Source organism: Pollicipes pollicipes, unplaced genomic scaffold (assembly GCF_011947565.3).
Source record: "Pollicipes pollicipes isolate AB1234 unplaced genomic scaffold, Ppol_2.1 Scaffold_6686;HRSCAF=7923_pilon_pilon_pilon, whole genome shotgun sequence".
NCBI classification, from domain to species: Eukaryota; Metazoa; Arthropoda; class Thecostraca; order Pollicipedomorpha; family Pollicipedidae; genus Pollicipes; species Pollicipes pollicipes.
This window is the reverse complement of record NW_023596921.1, coordinates 35,159,931-35,182,363: the sequence shown is the minus strand read 5'-3', so window position 1 is coordinate 35,182,363 and position 22,433 is coordinate 35,159,931. Positions and strand designations below refer to the sequence as shown.

Here is a 22,433-nt window from a genome sequence, read left to right as displayed (position 1 = left end):
TCTACAAATGACACAGGTGAAACAGAAACCCAAGCTTCCTCCTAACCATACGATTTGATGTCCTATGGCGTTCAAATGTATTCCTTTCAGATGCATCATCATTTTCGTCGGCCCGCTGGCCACCGCTTAGTGTTAGCCGCGGGGTAGACGCTGCACGGCCTATGGAGATCGTAACACCTGGCGTCGAGATTCTTGTTGTTTTGGTTGACGAACGCGCATGTTCAAAACTGCGTTACAAAGTTTGCATCACTATTTGGTTCTGACTGAATGTTGAACATCTCCAGGCAAGCTTGGCCAATCCATGTTCATACAAATTGCTCACCCATTTCGATCTACAATCTGCAATCGCTGCGTTCCTTAATATCTATGTAGAATCCAGATCAAAATTTTGGCAATGCTTCTGGGTCCTATCGGATTAGAGAGAGCTCACTAGACCCTCGTGAAATGAAGAGTGCCGGTGATTTATTTCATGCCGTCATTAAACGCATGCCTTAAGCTAATTGACTCCTGATACACTATTGACGGGCAGAATTGATCCCGCGGTAGTGCATGGCTTGTGCGTTATTCATAGAAGGTAAAAATAAAAAAGAGCAAAGAAACAAAGTCTCATGAACAAATGGGCCACATCCAGCAATATCTGGGCGGACTTTTTAGTATCAGTGGCCCTTTGTCAATCCCCCCCCCCCCCCCCCCCTTGTCAAAGCTCTGGCTGCGCTCCTGGGCCGGTGGTTGGCCAAAAGACAACGGGCTCCACTTGCGCCTACACGCTGTCTGCTAAGGGCGCGTCTGTCTGTCCCTTTTCGCGTTGCGCCAGGCTCGGGCGCCGAACGGCAGGTCGCTGAGCTGTGCAATTTGGACACGACACGCGGGGCGCACTGGGGCGGTTTTCCACAGGTGGATCGTGAGCCGGTGCCGTTCGGGCGTGGCACGTGGCGGACGGGGTCATGGGACCGACCATTGGTTCGGCACGGATGACCTGGCAATATGGCCGACGACAAAGCCGCCGAACAACCGTTCGATACTGTGGCCACATGTCCACAAACAGGGGTTGGAGCACAAGAATTGACACGCCTTGGTAGCTGATTGAGGGACAGTCGCGTGGTACCAGTTCTGCGGTCGCGCGTACCAAATGTCACGTGCGCAGAAGTGGCTAAAATGGATTTGCCCAGTTTCACGGTTCTCAGGTTTTTTACCATAGATCAGCAGCCGGAGCGAGTTGAGGCACAAGTTAGATCTCGTCTCGACCAACGTACCGTCTGCAATCAATGTGATCAAGATGAGCTTGTGCGATGCATGGGCTGCACCAATAATCAGCGGGCAATCTGCGAATGCCGGCTTTTCGAAAATCGGTGCCGAATACATCACGCTGCCGTCGAAAATAGTTTATGCATCAACTCCACTTATAGAGTTGTAATTCTACATTTTGGCGTCGCCAGGATGCCATGATTGATTTCCCAGCTGCCGGCGGCGAGTATTTAAAAGGAAGTATGCCACCTTCTGACATTTTGTACAGTTTACTTATTGTTAGATCAGACGTGTTCGATTGTATCGGTAATACCAGACCTCTCGAATTCCGTTTGGATACCTTAGAATTTCAATTCGAAGTAGCCGCTCCTACGGAAGAAATCTCATTGGACTCCCTGCTCACCGCCATGAAAGTAATTCATTTAAGTTGCGTTGCTTTTCCAAAGTGTGTACTGTAATGTTTGCAACTCACAAGTTGTCAAAATGACTGTGTAATAAATGCTACAAAAGCTGGAAGCATTCTTTTTAGAGAAAAAAAACGTGCAAACATGGGGTCATTATTCCGCCAATTTAGCGAAACGGTATGCTATGGTTTTGATTTCTCCCTAAAGCGCTGAGTAAGAAGGCTCTTTTCGAAGAGCACCCTGGCTTTGGGAAACGAAATATCACATAGCCTACAACCATGCAATGGTTCAAACTTCAACCAACGCGTTTTTCGGTAACTGGCTCTTGCTATCAGCTGCGCCAATCACAAGCGAATGCTCATTTCTTCTAACACCATTCTTGTCAGGAAAAACATCACTTTTAAGCCTGTGGGCCCGCAATGTCTCCTTGTATCTTGCCGTTGCCGTAGCGGTACTAACCAGTGCCATAATCTTACGCAAATGGTTCTGAGGCTTCACCAGCGTGTGTTCTGAGATATACCCCAAAGGTGGGACTCTCCCTTCCGAGTAAACCGACGAAGCGCACGCATCGTATGTTGCCAGTGTCCGTCAGCCGTCACTCATTCATTCGTTGCGACGCGAGGCCAGCCACAGTCACAATCGAACGCATTATTTGGAATCGCTTGCGTTTCGAAATGTTGGAGAAACAAAACGTATTGAGCTAAGAATAACTTGCAAGATGTATTAAATGGACTCACGAATTGTAGCGTGTAAAACGGAACTCGCTCGTTACGTCAAAACACAGCATCCCGTGGTTCGTGGGTGTTGGTCTCGGAGCCACCGCAGTGTGACAGAATAGGAACACAGCGGCTGCGTTGAACAGGTGCTATTTCCATCCGCACTGGCGCATACTACAAGTGTTATTTCCATATGTATTGGTACATACTACATCAATCACAAAGAAGGACCAAATCCGAATTTCTGCTACACAGTACGCTATTCTGTCTTCCCTGTCGCCGCCCACAGTAAAATGCATCTGAAACTTGCACATAACAGCAGAATATAGATGCAATAGATCCAGAAAACCTGCGCAGCATATCACATTTACAGCGGCGGGGCGCAAACGTGAACATTGACTTCTACTGGCAGTCGCATCTAATGCTTCTCTGACTGTTCCTCTGAATCGTGCTCCGTGGTTCAGTTGTCGGACAGAGCAGCAACCCCTGGAAGCACCTTCCCTGAAAGCAGAGTTCCATTGTCACGGGTTTTAAAAAGGTTGGTTTATCGGGGTTTCAGGGTGCATATAGGTGTCGGAAGAGTGAATGATGTGAAAAAGGTATGGTTTCATACGCATTGCAAGTCAGTGCATTGCACAAAAGGCCAAATGGAGGGGTGCAGTTTCCTGTTTACTGTCGGGAAGGGGCGGTGGGCTGTTGGGCTGTTGTATTGTTGGGCGGTGGAACCCCCGTTCCCAATTTTTCGATACCCAGAGACAATCCCGTTTCCGCACGTACTCTGGGAGGCATGTTTAATTTGTAAAAGTTCCAAGTTGCAAGTTTAAGGTCCCTGCTCAGCCACTCAACTTATTTTGCAAAGCTCCGCCTCCGTAGGGAGAACAAAATCACAGCACACGGCGTTTGACCCATGGGCTCCCAGATTTACAGCCTCATGCAAATGGCCCCGAGCAAAATTATCCACACTACATAACCCTTGAGTGTTTTGTTTCGTGGAACCTTTCGATAGAAGCATCGTTGTGAAACATGTTGAAAACTTCCCAGGACAACCACAACCAGCAGCAAATTGAGGCTGATCACGCCTGCGAGCAGCTCGCAGACCGCAACTCCCCCAGAGAGCAGGCGGCCGGGTGGCCGTGTGGCCCTGCCGCGTGCGTACCCTCGAGCAGCTCGAGGCTGGCGCCGCCGCCGGTGCTGACGTGGCTGACCAGCTGCTCGGTTGCCGTACTTGGCACAGCACGTGGCCGTGTCACCGCCGCCAATGATGGAAGTGGCGCCGGCGCGCGTGGCCTCCACTGTGGCCGCCATCATCGCCTTGGTGCCGCCCGAGAACGGCTCGAACTCGAACACGCCGGGGGGCCTGCGGCAGAGGCGGCCGCGGCCTGAGACACGGGCGCGCGCTGTACGCTGTACACCCATGCCGCGCGGTCTGACGTTCGAACGTCACGCGTCACAAGAGCCGCAGGAATGTTCCGAACACGTTTGACTGTGGCAACAGCAACCGGTATGGGCATTTCTTGAAACTTTGTGCTAAGAACCGAACTGATTAAATGTATGCCATCACTCAACGAAACGCATAAATAGCACCTGGTAAAAATGGCAACATTCTACACAGACTATTTCTGTTATAACACAAAATACCTACTGGGGCCAGAATACCAGTTTGCGGTCCTTGCGACCTTCATATCTCTGCCTCGCAAGCAATCTGAGTGCCAGAAATGGGAACAAAGCAAGATATGCCTGGGTTACCCAGCCGTGAACCGTTTTGTGTCTAACATTCGAATCGACGTTCAGCTGCGCAACATGTATCACTGCCAAATACAGGAGTATACAAATTGTCACACTGAAATTGATAAACTTGAGAAACTACAGCAATAAACAGCGAAACTGAAAGCAGTAAGACCCAGAGCTAAAGCAGCAGGACACCAGTGCCATCAGGATGCGGCCACGCCCTGCCATGACTGCCGGCGCAGGCCGGGCGGTTGGCCCGGCCGGTCCCGGCTGCCGCGCTCACCCGTTCCAGACGATGGTCTTGGCGCGCGAGATGATAGGTTTGATGGCCTCGACAGTCTTGGGGCCGATGTCCAGCCCCAGCCAGCCGTCCGGCACACCGCCCTCCACCGAGGCCGCGCCCACCTGGGGCAGCCGGGTCACACGGGTCACTGGCGCGCCGCTGGCAGAGGGCTCCCACCGACGCCGGCCGAGCACGGCCTGACCCAGCTGAGCCGCGCCGGCCAGGGCCTCGGGGCTCGGCGCGAAGCGCGCCACCAGGCGGGCACGGAGGCGTGCCACGCGGCGTCAGGCGGGCACGGAGGCGCACCATGCGACACAAGGCGAGCACGGAGGTGTGCCACACGGCGTCAGGCGGGCACGGAGGCGCGCCATGCGACACAAGGCGAGCACGGAGGCGCGCCATGCGACCCAAGGTGAGTACGGAGGCGCGCCATGCGGCCGGCCGGCTGGCCGTCGCCGCTGTTCCAGGACGCAGCACCCGTGACGGATCCGGACCTGATTTGGCGCCTGACCTCAGCCGCCACATCGCCACAACAGGCAGGAGCGCATAAAAAGTTGGATCCACAAATGCCGAGCTAGGTCGAGATCATAACTGTGACTACCGATCCTTCGTCAGCTCGTAGAAAATAAACGCGTCTTAGAGCAGTAAGCGACTATGCTCACCTGGGCCTTTTCATCGAATTTGTCGGCGGTGACGAAATCCACGGGCAGGTGGATCTGGACGTTGTTGGCCTTTGCCTTCTCCATCAGCTGGTGAACTATCTTCGCACCCTCAGCGTCGTACAGCGAGCTTCCGATCTGGAGCCGTTCAAAGATTGCAAAACGCGTCAAACGAAACCCCTAACATGACCCGTCAGAGCTCAGTAAGCCGTACCCCTGCATAGTTGACCACTATCATCTCACCGTTTTCAGCACGCGAAATTTTCTTAGATGGCGTAGGTCTGTAGCATGTCAATATTTCGGGAAATTCCAATCCAAGTTAGGAATCAAGATCAGAAAGGGTATAAGGCAACTGCACATCAGGCTCATCACGCAATTCAAGTTTTCATAAGCTTATCAATTGGCAGGTAACATTCACATCCAAAGTACCGAACGTGTCACAAGTCTTTTCTACGTAGGTTCAGTGCGGTCCTGTGGAAAAATGTTCAATGCGACAACCAACTCACCTTCATGCCATTGAGCTCCTTGAGGAAGGTGAAGGCCATGCCGCCACCGATGATCATTTCGTTCACCTTGTCCAGCATGTTCTCGATCAGCTGTATCTTGTCCTGCACCTTCGCACCGCCCAGAATCGCCAAGAACGGTCTGCACGCACAGCGGCACGTGCTCAACAGTGCAGTCGCCACTCCACGACCACTGGGTGTCCAGGTGGAGTCCACCACATGGAGATAATCTGGGAGACGCCGCCACCCAGGCTGCCACGATCCATGATGCAAGGTGACAGACCGATACTGGTAATGAACTATCCAGTCCTGGCAGCCACCCAGTACCAAGCGTTGGGTTGGGCGTGTGAGGCTCCCCACCAAAGCCATGACGAGGGCGTCACTGGGAGGCCTTCGCATCGCCGATGCTGTCGTGGGCCAACACTCACTGGTGCGTAGTCCTCGGGGTGAACTGAACTGTCTGGTAATGCCCGAGTACTCACGTCATGGCATCACATACAGATGAACTATGAGTGCGCCAATGTTCTTGTCCAAACCGACACCGGCGGCACCACAGTACATCTAACACCACACCACGGCCCAGCCAGCCGCTGACCGGCGACAGGCGTGGCCCAGATCGCCACTGGAGCGCCCCCTCCCCTCCATCTCCCACCGCGTAGCACACCTCTCGGGCGACTCCAGCGCCTTGGCGAAGTAGGTGAGCTCGCGCTTCAGCAGCGCGCCGGCCGCGCGTCGCTCGAACCCCTCGCCCAGCATCGAGCTGTGAGCCCGGTGCGCCGTGCCGAACGCGTCGTTGACGTACACATCGCCGAGCTTACGCAGCGACTGGCGGAACGCGGCCATCTGGGCCGGCTCCGCCTTCACCTGCCGGCGGCGCGGGTCAGCGCGCGGGTCACCGGCCCGCCCCCACCGACAACGGCGCCGGCGCCCACCACTGAATAAGCCACCAGCCTACAGTCGGGTGGGAATGAATGGACAGCATACAGATATGAATACAGATGCAGATATAAAATGAATATGACCAATAAAAAACACAGATACCAATATAAAATGACTACTGATATGGATACAGATACAGATTTAAAATGAACACAGCTGGCAGGTCCCAGGTGCATAAAAGATGGTGCTATGGCATGCTACTTCAAAACTCAAGGCAACTAGAAGTATAAGATGTTTAAAGACCACCACATGGCATATGCTCATGAGAATGAGACTAGGTAATTATTTTTGAAACAAAATATGTTTGTTTTGTTATCAGTACTGCCATACTGTTTATAAGTCACTCAAATGTTCAGGCTTCACTAAGTGGCACCAATCAAAAATATCCAAATGCCTTGCCAACCTGTGCTTGCACCATGTAAATACTCTGGTTTCTAAGAATATTTCACTTTCTTGGAAGCATGGATCACTGCTACTTAATGCCAAAAACCATTATCCTCCAGCTGGATATGGGTGACAGGCAATATGTGACAGTGGTCATGCATTTTGTTCAATGTCTAATGCCTTGAAATGCAAACTGAACAAACTAAACTGAACATGCTGTTGCAACTAAAACATCAGACAGAGCACACATAACACAAGGTGGATGGATTTCTTAGACAAGATAATATTATGGCACAAAAGAATCTGGGCCAGAACTGATTTGTTGCCAAAAGCAAGTGGCCAATGCAGGCAGTCAGTATGGTCAGCAACAGTGACAACCATTGCCTGAAATAACATGCTAAATGGGTGATTTATACCTTTTCTCCTTTCTCATTGACTCCCTTGCCCTCCTCCTCCACATGAAACCGGAGGTTCTCCAGCAGGATAACCGAGCCAGCTGGTGGGTCCGCACAAGCCTTCTCCACCTCTGGACCAACACACTCATTCAAGAATGTGATGTCTCTGAAGCATAGGGGACATGTGAAATTAGGGAACACTTCCTATATACTATCTCTTAGTCATGCAAACATATATGTAACAAGTGTGCAATACATATCTGCATGCATTCTTGCTATCTTTATTTACAGGTAGACTGATTTAATATGTTGATGCTTAACTGTTGATGTATGAACAAAGGTATTGATGCTAGGTGGTTCATAGTTTGCATATCTATTTCTTACAGACAGATAATGGTGCAGGTTTAGCTTTGCTTTCCCGCATTGGAAAATGTAGTGGTGTTGTAACCATCTCTGATCAATGTGTGAGCAGTAGATGTCCAGGTGGCCAAATATTACAACTGCTTAGGTCCAACAAGGTTTAAAAAAGTGGGGAAAATGATGGTTGATGGGAAGGAAAAATGTAAAGCAGGCACCAAATAGTGCAAGTGATCAAGCCGCATGTCCTGAAAAACCTGATGCACAGAGTTAGTTACTTGCCCCTCTTGCCAGGGTGAGGCAGGTGGCACCATATAGCCCCAGCAAAAGAGTTTAAGGTAAATCCTTAATGACCTGGACTGTGTAAAGCTCAAGATACAAACAAACCTTCCAAGCAGTTTCTTGAGTTCCTCAGCTACAGGCTTCATGGATGCTTTTCATCCCTGTGGCCATTTGGCCTTCCCAAATGGGACATCAGCACCACAGACTTTGCCTGGTTGTCCAAGGCATACTTGATGGTGTCCAGAGCAGCCACAATCCTTTGGTTGTTGGTGATCTTTCCATCCTTCAGTGGTACATTGAAGTCCACTCTGTGGAAAATTGAAGATGCTATCAGTGATGCATTACAGTGGTTTGACTACAATGTATGTCTTGCAAACAAAATTATGTTAGGCTAAGTCTTAACTGGAGACTGAGGACATTTTAAGTGAGAGTGGCCCTGCTCACTCTCAAAATGAAATTGGCTTACCTCATGAGGACCCGTTGACCAACGACATTAAGAGCTTCTATCGTCAGCTTCTTGTTCAGTGACATCCCTGATTATATGTACCGTTCTGTCTGTTACTTCTTCGTATATCAAACCCTACAAGGAAAAAGATCGACACGCCGCGTACTCCTCGCCGCCCACCGCCGCCCGACAAACTGTACCGTGCTTAAAGGTGCACAGAAGAAGAAACACCGGTACCACGCATACGTTGTTGGAACATAAAATACGGAAGTATATTTCCACGCTTTGCGCATTGACGTCATTAGATCTTTCAGTAATGTAGTATATATCACTTTCATCGGCCGTCCTACCGACTTCCATCGACTCCGAAATCAGTATAATTTTGATTAGGGGCAGCCTGTTACGGTAACCTTCCAATGAACTTGATCCGGTCGGACAGATCAGTGTCTCTAGTTTGAGCATTTCGGGATAAGAAAATGTTGAAATCGGCAATTGGCTTGATTTGTGTTCATTGGCGCCCTACCGCATGCGTCTCTGTCTGGGTGCGGTGTCCTTGATTACGTTCAAGGTCTTACTACGTCATTTACACACGAGAGCTCAACCAATCAAATGCTTAAACCTGGTGGGCGCGTCACTAGCGCAGAGACTGTACTGTAGCTTAGTCGTACATTTCCTGTGCGCTCTCAACAGCTGATGACGGGAAAAACAACTTTCACTCCGCGCGTGCCGCTGCTGTGGGGAGGTGTGGTGGCGGTGAATGGTTGCTATCCGCAAGTTTTGATAGTTGTTTTTTCATATTAGATAACGTTGGTGCGATTTTTTACAAGTAAAGCGTTACCGCTTGTTTGATTGTTCTACATAATCCTAGTAGATCGTGCGAAAACAACAGAAATGGGGAAAATCAAGTGTGAGTATTTCCACGCATTCTTACCCGCCACGCTCGATTCGACCTCGTCCCACCTCACCCTGCGAAAGCGCTTTCCTACCCTTACCAACTCCTCATCTACCATAAAGCTATGGCCTACGTGGGTGAGCAGGCGCACAAGGACCTAGTAGGTTACGTCAGCCTCTTGCAAGGAAGCATTTCGTGTTTTGTCCCCTCCCTATAAACCCACAGCCCTGCCTTCACTTCCATTGCTGCCTGTCCGCTGGTGCATTCTTGTGCCTTGCTGACATTTTCTAAAAATAAGAATAAAGGTGAAGTCATTATATGGACTGGTTTCTGGTATCAGGGCCCACACTGAGCAGTAGCTGCTGCTTGTGTGAGACCTAGCTTGCACCATTCCATGGTGAAATTAAGGGTCAACAGCAGAATTTGGTGCAAAGATGTAACAGCCACAATGCTGCAGCCTGGTCCTCCATAATGTCTTCTGAGGCTCTGGCATTGACTGCTCTTAGGGCACTTACTGCTACAGCTTGTCTTTGGCTGTAAGGCCATTCCAGTTAAGAGCAGCATGTGTTGTTCAGTCTTCATGTTCTGGCCTTCCAGCAGCATCACAGGTGACTAGCTCCTGACTAGCTTCATACAGTTTTGCCTGTTAACTAGTGAGACTAGACATCACAAGCACAGAGAAGTAAAAATGATAGGAGCAGATAACAAAATTTATAGTGATTTATGCTGGATGGGGTGGATCAGTTGATAAGATGGCTATATCCATCAAAAGTGAAAAATCATGTTCATAGTAAATCATACTAGGTGGTGGTTTTACTGGTTTGTTGTCGTGAAAACAGCTTGGCTTTTTTTGTAAATGAACTTAAGATTCACAAGGTATGATGACAGTTACCTCTTTTTTCAGGTGGACCTGTTGTGGAGATGCAAGGAGATGAAATGACAAGGTATAGATGGCTGGATACAGACATACAGTTCACATAGGTCCACATAGGCCTGACATAGGTTGAGGGGGTCTGGACATTAACATGTGTTGAGGTGTGCAGGCATTAACATAAGTTGAGGGGTCCGAAACACTGAAAATAGACTCAACCTACCAAAAGATATATTTAAAGACTTCTGAACACTTCAAAGTACACTTTCTTCTGAAAGTTGGAGATGCTAGAGCCCCGCACTCCCTCCCCCAAATGATTAAGAAACTATATCCCTGGATCTGGCCTGAATGAATGACAACTGTCTGTTAATACACCATGCTTTGAATGATTTGCTTTCATGTCTCAGAAAGCTATCCTGCTTTTCACCAACCTGCTAAGGTTGTAGTCCAAATGTGCATGCATCAGTTGGCATGTGTTTTGGGGAACATCCGTGGCAGCACTTCCCTGTTTTGTTTGCTTGTCATGGAAGCGAAGCTGTTTTGGCATTTCATCGTAACAGGTCTGTTACAAAACTTCCTGTCATTTTACATGAAGGATCCAAGGGAATGGACAGAAAGGGGTGCTGAATGGGTAGTGACATGTTGCACCTCAGCATCAGGCTGTCAAATCTTTATCAGAAGTGCTTGGATCTCAGTTGAAGTCCCTGGGGACATGATGATGGCTAGCAAGGAATATGGTTGTACCTTCATTGGCATCACCCACAACAAATTAAACCCCATCTGTAAGTGTGTTTGTTGACAGCCATAGTGCCTCAAATGTGTGGATTCCTTCAAATATGTTGTCCTTTTGGGGTCAGAATCTGATGTGCCAGCAATGTGTCATTTATCATTTAATGAGCTTCCCCTCAGTCCGAGCTGGTGAGCAGACAGAGTTCACAGCATCCATCCCACCCTCAGAGTGATCTGGGACCTCATCAAGGAAAAGCTGATCCTGCCATTCGTGGAGCCCGAGTTGCACTTCTTTGACCTGAGCATTCAGAGCCGGGATGGCACCGACGATCAGGTCACTGTCGACTGCGCCAACGCCATCAAGCAGTACGGCGTGGGCATCAAGTGCGCCACCATCACGCCCGACGAGGCTCGGGTGAAAGGTTAGCTGCTGACACGGTTAGGGTCAGAGGCGAGCCACTTTCAGAGTCAGAGACGAGCCACGGCCATGGTGCGGTCAGGGGTGAGACACGGTCATGGCGCGGTCAGAGGCGAGCCACGGTCGGGGCGCGGTCAGAGGCGAGCCACAGTCGGGGTGCGGTCAGAGGTGGGCACGGTCGGGGTGCGGTTAGAGGTGAGCCACGGTCGGGGTGCGGTCGAGGCGAACCACGGTTGGGGTGCGGTCAGAGGCGAGCCACGGTCAGGGTGTGGTCAGTGGTGACCCACGGTCGGGGTGCGAGCCACATCGGAGTGCGGTCAGAGGTGTGCCACGGTGGCGGGGTGCGGTTAGAGGTGAGCCACGGTCGGGGTGCGGTCAAGGCTTACCACGGTTGGGGTGCGGTCAGAGGCGAGCCACGGTCAGGGTGCGGTCAAGGGCGAGCCACGGTCAGGGTCAAGGCGGGCCACGGTCAGAGTTAGAGGTGAGTCACGGTCAGGGTGCGGTCAGAGCGAGCCACGATCAGGGTCGAAGCGAGCCACGGTTAGGGTCAGGCGAGCCACGGTCAGGGCCAGAGGCGAGCCACGGTCAGAGTCAGAGGTGAGCCGCGGTCAGGGTGAGGTCAGAGGCGAGCCACGGTCAGGGTCAGAGGCGAGCCACGGTCAGGGCCAGAGGCGAGCCACGGTCAGAGTCAGAGGTGAGCCGCGGTCAGGGTGAGGTCAGAGGCGAGCCACGGTCAGGGTTAGAGGCGAGCCACGGTCAGGTTAGGCGAGCCACTCAGGTCAGAGGCGAGCCACGGTCATGTTCAAGGCGAGCCACGGTCATGTGTTCAGAGGCGACCACGTGTCAGGTCAGAGGCGAGCCACGGTCAGGTTCAGAGGCGAGCCACGGTCAGGGTCGAGGCAGCCACGGTCGGTCAGAGGCGAGCCACGGTCAGGGTTAGGCGAGCCACTGTCAGGTCAGAGGCGAGCCACGGTCAGGGTCAGAGGCGAGCCACGGTCAGGTTAGGCGAGCCACTGTCAGGGTCAGAGGCGAGCCACGGTCATGTTCAGAGGCGAGCCACGGTCAGGGTGCGGTTAGAAGCGAGCCAGGGTGCGGTCAGAGGCGAGCCACAGGGTTGTCTTGAAGCCTGTGTTGCTGGGCTAATCTGCATCTGTATCTGTATCGTGTCCGCCCGAGTATTGCTTGTAGCTTATCGCTGCTGACGGACGGTCGCTATTGCTACCCAGGGATCAACACATGTGCCTTCGGAATGCCGTTTGCAGCTCTTTTGCTAATGCTCGCAGGCGGGATTATTTCCGTCGTCCACCACTTGTTTGCGTGCAAGTGCGCTCGGCTCAGCGCAAAGTTGTTATGCTCTTTTTGTTGAACAGCGCGCAATTACACGCACATGTTGGCTGCAGTTTCCTAATGGAAAGACGCAGTAGGTCTTCATATGGGCTCTCACATGGGTGGAGGTTGCCCAGCTTCTGTAGGCACAGGACGTGGGGTAGCACAGTTGCCAAGTGTTTCCTTGTGCGATGGTCTCAGCATGGCTCAAACCGTTGGCTCAAACCGACCGCGTTTTATTAACGAAATTTAAGTTGCATCTTTGGCAATTTGCATGCATGCCGTAGTTATTTTGACCATTTCTGCTTTTATGGTCCGAAGGTCCAATGATATACCATGGGCTTATCTGCCCCATCTACTCGCTTTATATTATTTTTCCATCTGCTATCTGTTTATTTTATATGTATCCAGATGTGTAGTCTGCGGAGCTGACGTCCTGAATCTTTAATAGTACTGAAGAATGTCTTATGCTAGGGTAGACACTGCTGCAAACCGAGATATTGCTTAACGTGAACTATATTGCACATTCACTTTTGAGCGGTTTCATTTTCTTCCGCCATGTAATCAGACCTCTGCAGCTTCGTCCCCCCCCCCCCCCCCTCTGCTGCGCCACCCCAGCGCCGGTCCACCGCTTGCGACTGTCCCCAACCGCGGCTCCGTCTGCCGCAGAGTTCAGCCTGAAGAAGATGTGGAAGTCGCCGAACGGCACCATCCGCAACATCCTGGGCGGCACCGTGTTCCGCGAGGCGATCCTGTGCCGCAACATCCCGCGCCTGGTCACCGGCTGGACCAAGCCGATCGTGATCGGCCGACACGCGCACGCTGACCAGTACAAGGCCACCGACCTGGTGATCCCGGCCGCCGGCGAGCTCCAGCTGGTGTTCCGGCCGGCCGACGGCGGCCCGCCGCAGACGCACACCGTACACCAGTACAAGGTACGGCATACGCTGGTACAGCAGGCGCGGGGTACGCCGGTGCCGCGGTGCAAGACACCGGGCATAGCAGTGCAAGCTGCTGCGTACTTGACAGGTGCTGAGTATTAGACGTTAGAGCTTAAGAGCTCGGGGCTCGACGTATTGCGTTACTTGACTGCGTATTTTGACGTGATATGTACTACTGCGTCTGTGGGGATGCCGGTAGTGTAGTGGTAAACGCGTCTGCGTTAACCACTGTGCGTCTGGGAAACCAGAGGTACGGGGTTCGATTCCCCGCGGTACCCGCCCTTCCTGCCAGGGTGAGAGGCAGGCGACGCCATATGGCCTCAGCAGCTGAGTGCGTCGTAAAGCCACAATGACACACATACTATTGCGTCTGGAGGTACGTACTACTACTGCTTCCTTACAAACAGGTACAAGGTACTGCGGAACTTCACGGTTCGCCGTTACAGAATGTTGTCCGCTTGTGCAGGCTGCCGCCAGGTTATACAACATTGTACATTAGTACAATATACCATACATCTGTACAAAGTATCGTACTTTAGTAGGGGGTAGAACATATCGTTACAAGGTGTTGCACGCCAGCGTATGGCGTTGCCCGCCGCTAAAGGGTACCGGCATCCAGTGGCATTTACCTCCTATCACCTGGCAGCGCCTCTTGACGTTCCGACAATCTCGGTTCGAGCCACGATACCCGCTATCAGTGAACTCATGCTCTAAAGTTAGATGGGATCTTGTTGACCGGCTGGCCATCCAGCGAGACCAGGCGACAGTTGCGAACGGACTGGACAGCGATTTGCACTATCATCTGTCCGTCAGCAGGCATCACGTAGCGTCAGGCGTGCTAGAGAAGCACAAGTGTGTTCATTGCTTGTTCAGTGGGCGGAGGGTTTGCGTGGGATGCCGTTTGGGACGGAAGGCGAGTGGCGAATGGTGGCCGGATGCGTCGGAGAGCTAGCCCAGGTGCATCGGCTTGCTGCGCTCCCGCTGTTCCGTGTCTGCGGAACGGGTGGTGTGGCCGCCTGCACTGGAGCGAGCTGACCGGCCAAGGATGCTCTCACCCTCATTCGGGCCAGGTTTTTGTTGCGGCGCTGCAGGCCGGGCGGGGTGCTAGCCGCTGAGCCGGTCTGGTGCCGGGCGCTCGTGCGGCCGGCCAGTCCCTACGGGCTGGGGGGCCGGGCGGATGCTAGCCGCCGAGCCGGCCCGCTGCTGTGTGCTCGTGCGGTCGGCCAGTCCCTACGAGCTGGGGCCTCGCGTAGCTTACGAATATTTTTTTCTACCTCAACGGTCTCCACAAACTTCCCCCTTGTGTGTACGAATGAGATAACTTTTAGGCGTGAGCGGCCTCAACCTACGACGTGTCACCAGACCCAAACCCATGAAGACTGCTCCATGGGAGCTAGCATCGCCAAAAGTGGATGTTTCGCCATGAAACATGCAAAAGCAGCGCGATCTCATGTCAGAACTTAAATGGGCAGCCTTAGAACACATAGCATCTTTGGAAGGGTACCTGACGACTCATACGGATGGTTCAAAGACGGACGCAGGTGTAGCGTGCGCTTGTGTGTGTGGATCCACAGCACGGTCATTCACACCGCCTTCACACGCGTCGGTCTTCACATCCGAGCTTATAGCCATCAGCAAAGCTCTCTGTTTTATTGAAGTGGACGATAGCAATTTGCATTTGATTCTTTCCGACTCCTCGAGCAGCCTCCTGGCTGTTGACGGCTTCTCCCCGTCGAATCCACTGGTCCAGGACATTCAATCGCGTCTTAGCTCACTGGATCGAGCAGGAAAAACGATCGTTCTATGCTGGATCCCAAGTCACGTGGGGATATGCGTAAATGATCTTGCTGACGCGGCAGCAAAGCGCGCTACGACAGGGACTAGAATTCCTCTAACACCACTACCAGCTCAAGACATGTACCCCGCAGTGTCGTTTGTGCAGAAGCGATGGTAGTTCCAATGGAACTCGCTGAGCGCAAACAAGCTGCAGTGGGTAAAATCCCGTATTGAACTATGGCAGTCGTGCTTTCGGAGAAATAGGGTGGAAGAAGTTGCCCTTTGCCGGGTACGCATATGTCACACATATGCTACGCACCGTCACCTGCGATTGGCTGGCGACAGTCCATGCTGCGGTCGATGCTCTGATCCGCTGACCTTGCATCACGTGCTGGTCGCTTGCCGCCACCTTACTGCAACGAGAGCGCAGTTTTTCGGACACCACGTCCAGAGTCGCACGCTATGTGACTTTTTAGGGGATTCTTCGAACGCCGTCGAGTTTGGTAAAGTGCTCCAGTTTCTTCGCGCTATAGATTTCCCAGTAATCTTTTCATCATGATTGCGGCTGTTTATCAAGGCTTTATAGGGTGACCTGATTGATGCACTTTTCTGATTGACGGCTCCTGCATAAATTGATAGTTATGGGCGTTGGGTGACCTACAGCAGTCGATGCGCCCTAAAACCCCAAATCATCATCATCATCATCGCGAGCTGGGGGCCGGGCGGGTGCTAGCCGCCGAGCCGGTCCGGTGCTGTGTGCTCGTGCGGTCGGCCGGCTGGTTCGGCGTCCGGAAACAAGTCAATAAGGATAAAATGTGTATCGGAAAAAGTCGAAGGACAAAGAGTCGACAGGGATCAAATTGAAATCGGAAAAAGCGGAAGGAAAAATTCGTCACGGATCAGATTTGAAATTTGAAAAATTCGAATTGGAGAACTCCAAGGACAAAACGTTGACAGAGATGAAAGTAAAATAAAAAAATCAAAAGGCGAGTAGTCAAAAGGGCAAAAGCCGACAGGAAGCCCACGAGGCTCTAGTGAGTGCTTACGACCAAACATTCGTGACCATAAACACGGCTTAAAACGCGGAGCACTGAATACAATCAATGTTTGCTCTATAACGCTTAACCGTACCTCTTGCTATATTGAACGTCGATGATTCAGCACGAGAACTCTGGCAACAGGAACTAGTTGAATGCACAATGCCGGAGTAAATACGGTACTTTTGTAGTAAAATAGACTCAACTCGTAATACCGAATACGGGATGGGATTTCCTTTGCAAGTAGACCGGGAGGGGTCAGCCTCACTCCGTTTCTAGTTCAATTTAGCTAGAGCTAGATCTATGAAATATAAGCAGGCGTTGAGCCTCGAAATTTTATCGTTATAGGCATGGCGTTTTTAGACAGACAGCCTTTTGCTTCACCTAACGCTTGGCAATAAGAATTGGTTGAATGCACCACCCGGAGCAAATACGGTGCTTTTGTGGTAGAATATACTCAACATTTGCCTTGATGTTATCCAGTATAAACGCAAGCAGGTGTCTAAATATTGCATTAGTCTTGGAACCTGATCGTAAAGGTGTCGGTATAGAGGAGAATAATGATCAGGTCCTATTCGATTCCGTCCGACTCCGTCCTGTCCCGTCTGGCCTCTTCCTGTGACGTCCAGTTCCATCTGGTTTCGGACTGGCTTTGTCCGGTTCCGTCCGGTTCGTTCTGGTCCCACCTGGTCCCGTCTCATCCCGCCCGCTCGTGTTCGTTCTCATTCAGTCCAATTTTCTGACTCATTTGGACTACAAATGTGTTTTTACTGACATTTATCCTTGTTGATGTTCGGTCTTACGACTTACTCCGTTTTAACTTGTATTCCCGTCTAAATTTTGTCTCTTAGCATTTTCCTTTTCGATGTCTATCCCTGTCGACTTTTACCTCTTTGTCCTCCCTTTCCCCATTTGTCCTCCGACTTTGCCGGTCTGACTTTTATGCCTTTCCATTTTTGTGGGGTCCGACGTTTTCCCTGGCGACTTTCGCCGTCGGCGTTGTTTCATTCGACTCTGTGCGGGAACCGGCCGGCCCCTTTGTGCTGGAGGTCGGGGGCGGCTGGTGCGTCGTTTGCGGATTTGGCTTGGCTTGGGTTACAAAACGAGGTTTCTAGTTTAGGTTTTCTTAGAGCGGTTTGAAAAAGTATAATTCCAGAAAGTGCTGTTTCGACTTCCGTCAAATCCAGACCACCGAAGATGATTTGTCTGCATGCAAGTGGTTCTCGCCTCCAGAAGGGTCTGTTTTAAGGCAAGCATTCTGTGGAACCATCACAGCGTAAAGAAAAAGGGAGAAATCTGGAAGGAAAGGCACGGCATGAACCGAAACAGTGTACCACAACCTTGTGCAAATATAAGCAATTCACATCATAACACACTTCACAAACTAGTCATCGTCGGGCCTAGTCCCTTTGGGCTAGACTTCTGTATAGGACTGGTTGCATCGAGCCACTAGGGAAGGGCTCCTTTCCAACACCGAAAGTGAATGGCGCCTGTTAATGGTCGCGCTCACTAAGACTACGCACTAGATGATATGCGTAGTGGCAAAGTTCCTGCTGCGTTACCCTTGAGCACGGCATGACTGGGACGGTATGCATTCGCAGGGTCCCGGTGTGGCACTGGGATGTTCAACACGGACGAAGTCCATTGAGGCTTTCGCCCACTCGTCGTTCAAGTACGCATTGGAGAAGAAGTACCCTCTCTACCTGTCTACGAAGAACACCATTATGAAGAAGTACGACGGGAGGTTCAAGGACATTTTTCCAGGAGATCTACGAGAGGTGAGGATGGCCCGCCTTGGAGGCCGGAGACGGAGAGCATGGACTGAGAGCGTGAGCCGGGGCGGCAACGGACTCCTTGGAATTAGATTGTGTACGAATGAGCATGCGCGATATAACCGTCCATTGGTGTACACGGCCGTATCAGCTTTAAGCGTTGGCTGCGGGACCACGTTGGGCTTACGGGCCAGCACTTCACTGGCGGCGGCCGACTCTTGCCGCTGGATCCCGAGCGATGCCCTCGGTCGGGCGCAGGGCGCGGAGAGAGATAAACAGAGCGGCGCCGGCCTGCTATCTAAGACCTATGGCCTGGCGCCATGTGACCCTGGGAGGCTGTTGCCTGTCATAACCAGGCACCGGCCGACTGCCGGTGTCGCCCCCCCCCCCCCCCCCCCGGACTCTCCCACGTGATTGCCATAGCTCAGAACTCCCGGATCGGACCAGGAGTACGGACCGCCGACCGCCAGCACGGAGAGGCCTTCAGCACCATGCACTGCCGGCACTGCAAGTCTCTGCAACATGTAATGCCCCTTTCTTCGCCGAGAATAAGTCATTGCACCGGCCAATAAATGCACCTGTTTTTTTTTCTCGTCTGGGCGTGGCGTCGCGTTGGTCGCGTCTGCAGTTTGGCCAGTTGTGGTCGTTCGGAGACGGCGAGAGACTTTTGCTGACACCGATTTCCTGCGGCATGACGCCAGGCTGCTGAGACATGATCCGGCGGCAACTGGGACAGCGGAGCGCTGGTGTTTTTCCCCAGAGCAGCGCTGTTTGTCGACTTACCTTGTGCGGTGTAAAACCGAAGCCGTTTTCCTGTTTCGGTGTGGCCTCCTGGGGTGAGACAGCTCGTGATCCGTAGCATTTAAACTTGTGTGTTTACGAAAGCAAGATCCCGCGAGGGGAAAGGCAACTTGCTGAATGTGTTTGTAGCATTGCGACAGACCGCAACGGGATTCAGGAACGCAGGACACAGTCTTGAGAGAACTTAACAAAAATATTGGACCTCGGCCATCCCTTCAAAAAATTACAAAAAGCACCGTCCAGTCCCTCCCATCCATGAACTGACTGCCGCACCGTTGCACCTGGTGCCGTTACTGCCAAGGCCTATCGGTTACAACCGCCGTTCGACTTCTCTTGTGCGATGCACCTCCGTCCACGTGCCCTCTCCGCCGGCATCTGTCGCGATCGGCTTCTCTGGGAAGGGTGGGCAGCTGGGGTGCCCCCCTTGTCTCCCCTTCCCGCCTGCTTCCCTGGGCCTGGGTCCATTGTCCCGGGCAGAGTGCCGCCTCCCCACGTGGCGCGTCCCGGGCCAGGCCGCGCGGACCTCTCGTCCACTGCGCTATCTGTGCCGTACGGTATCTGCGCGCAGCCCCCCCCCCCCCCCTCCGCGGGTCGCAGTTCCATGACCCGCCCGGTCCTCTGGGCCGACCTCTGAACTCTGCCCCGCCCGCAGGCAGTACCGCAAGCCAGTTCGAGTCCGACGGCATCTGGTAGAGCACCGCCTCATCGATGACATGGTGGCCTACGCCATGAAGTCGGAGGGCGGCTTCGTCTGTGGATGCAAGAAATACGACGGAGACGTGCAGGAGGCGACTCGGTGGTGGCGCAGGATACGGTCAGCGGCGTAACAGTGGGGCGCAGGCGGTTCACCTCAGCTGCATTGGAGCGTTCGCGTTATGACGCTGCGCGTGATTGCAGTGTTCAATGTTTGGTCAGGCGGTTTCGTCACGCGACTCTAAAAGCGCTGCGTGCGTGCGTGCGTGTGTTTGTGTGTAGGTGGATGGTAGTGTAACAAAAACATCCGGGGTTCTGAGGGCGGTTGTCGTTCCAACACTTGCAAGGATGAGGATTTCGAGAAAAAAATTGGCGGGGCTTGCCTTCTGATGGGGGCCAAATGGTACTGTGAGCCCTCTACCTCCCCCCGATTCCGGGTGGGGTGATTCGATTCCAGCTATCCTAGGCAACCAGACTATTTCCATTAAAGCATCCCGATGAGTGACCAACTTTCAATGAAATATTGTGTGAAAAAATCGCTAGAAATGTTCGCAGAGCTGGGTTGAGTATACTTGCTTGTGATGATCAATAAGCGACCTAAGGACGACCTGTCGAGTCCAAGGCTCGGATAGCTTCATACCCCGCGCCAAGGTTAAGGATGGTCCGGGCGGAGTCGATTCGGGTACAAGTAGTGATGCTGAAGCACGTGACGCACGGCTATGACCTTGGCCCACTTGACGTTAGCATACTGTCACAACAGGACACGTGTATGCGTTGCGCCGCTATTTCTTGTTTTTCATCAAGCAAAAAGTGGCCTTTGTTGCAGCTGAAAGCGGCGTTTGTTTAGGCCATCGACCGTGATGATTCGGCGGGTTCTGGCGTATGGCCTGTGGGTAATCTTAGCATACTCAAAGGAACGACCTTTATCACACGATGTGCTAGCGCGGTGACGCTGCTGTGCTCGCTTAGTGGGTGGCTACACCATCTGTGTTGTCGCGTGCTCCGGACACCGCGCGCACCGTCGTCTCGTGCTTATGTTCTGATCATGTTCCAAGTGCCATGACCTGCAGGCTTGTTGGCTTCCGCGTCATGCTACCGACACCGCGCGGCACGCTCGCTGGGCGTGATGACGTCGGTGTCGCGCTGCTGACGTCATCTCTGTGCATACGCGGCAGGCTCGCTGGGCATGATGACGTCCGTGCTGGTGTGCCCGGACGGCCGGACGGTGGAGGCGGAGGCGGCGCACGGCACGGTCACGCGCCACTACCGCCAGCACCAGCAGGGCAAGGAGACCTCCACCAACCCGATTGGTGAGCGGGCCGAGGTGGTCGCAGCGGACGGGACGACGGGCCGGGTGCGGGCCGGTCCCGTCCGCTCGGCTGGAACCGCCGGCGGCTGTCTGTCGTGTCAGCCGGCAGCGACGGCCCGGTGACGTCTGGTGTGTGAACGCGGTCTGGCGCCACGTGGCCGGTTGGTGCCCCTCCATCGAACACGGCTGACGCGCAGCCAGCCGGTCCACGGGGCGGGGTCCGCCGACGGACGGCCAGTCGGCGCGTGGGGGGGGGGGGGGGGCGGCCGAGGCCGTGTCGGCAGCCTGTCGGCGGGACGGTGGCCATGGCGTCTCGTGTCGTGGCCCGCTGAAGCGGCTGCCGTCACTGCCACCGTCGCGGCGAACCCCAAGCCTCGTCGTCGATATTTACCCCGATGACAGGACAGCCGTGGACAGCACAGACACAGTATCTCGGCTGCTCGGCGCGGACGCCAGTGTGGCCGGCTGCTCCGCGCGGCCCGGTGTGGCCGGCTGCTCCGTACGGCCGCCAGTGTGGCCGGCTGCTCCGCGCGGCGCCGGTGTGGCCGGCTACTCTGCGCGGCCGCCGTGTGGCCGGCTGCTCCGCGCGGTCGTCGGTGTGGCCGGCTGCTCGTACGGCCGCCAGTGTGGCCGGCTACTCTGCGCGGCCGCCGGTGTGGCCGGCTGCTTCGCGCGGTCGTCGGTGTGGCCGGCTGCTTCGTACGGCCGCCAGTGTGGCCGGCTGCTCCGTACGGCCGCCGGTATAGCCGGCTACTCCGCGCGGCCGCCGGCGTGGCCGGCTGCCCGGCGCTGACGTCAGCTCTGTCCGGCTGCTCGGCGCTGACGTCACTCTTGGCCGGCTGCCTGGCGCTGACGTCAGCTCTGTCCGGCTGCAGCGTCCATATTCGCCTGGAGCCGGGGCCTGGCGCACACCGCGCCAAGCTGGACGACAACGCAGCTTGCCGAGTACTGCAGCGCGCTGGAGGCCGTCTGCAATCGAGACCATCGAGGCCGGCCACATGACCAAGGACCTGGCCATCTGCATCAAGGGCATGAAGGGTACGTCTCCCGGCGACAGCATGGGTGGCCGGCGGGCCGGCGGGCGGGGCAGCGGCAGGGCCAGGTCAAAGGCATAATTAGCAGCTTGTGACTTGGCATGCGGTGATTTGTGCGCAGATTTTTTGTAATTTTGGCTGTATTGTATTAGGCGAGTTTGGCCCGTACAGTGACTGGTACCGAGTAAGCCGTGTTGTCTGTGTGGGTCATCTTGCGCACATGCAAATTTCATATCCAACATGGTCGTTTCCTGGAACCCGGATCGAAGTGAGCAAAACCGAAACAGGAGCTGGAAGTGGGTCTGAACTCATCATTCCGCGGCTGAAGTGGAGCGTACTATACCCGATCTAACGTCTCACATGTGTATCCCGGATGACTGGTCGTTACGTCAGGTGTATTGCCCGCTACGTGCGCCGCCGTCGCGCCCGCCGTCCGCCCCGCTGTCACCCGGGACCCTCTCGTTCACAGCGTCACCCGCTCCGACTACCTGAAC

The 22,433-nt window shown here is 53.6% G+C and overlaps 2 pseudogenes; one reads left to right on the top strand and one right to left on the bottom strand.

Moving 5' to 3' along the window:
- Positions 1 to 2,546: 2,546 nt before the first annotated feature.
- On the bottom strand, positions 2,547 to 8,546 carry LOC119108729 (phosphoglycerate kinase-like; annotated as a pseudogene).
- A 497-nt stretch (positions 8,547 to 9,043) lies between these two features.
- The window catches only part of LOC119108228 (isocitrate dehydrogenase [NADP] cytoplasmic-like), a 147,133-nt pseudogene continuing 133,743 nt past the window's right edge, over positions 9,044 to 22,433 (top strand).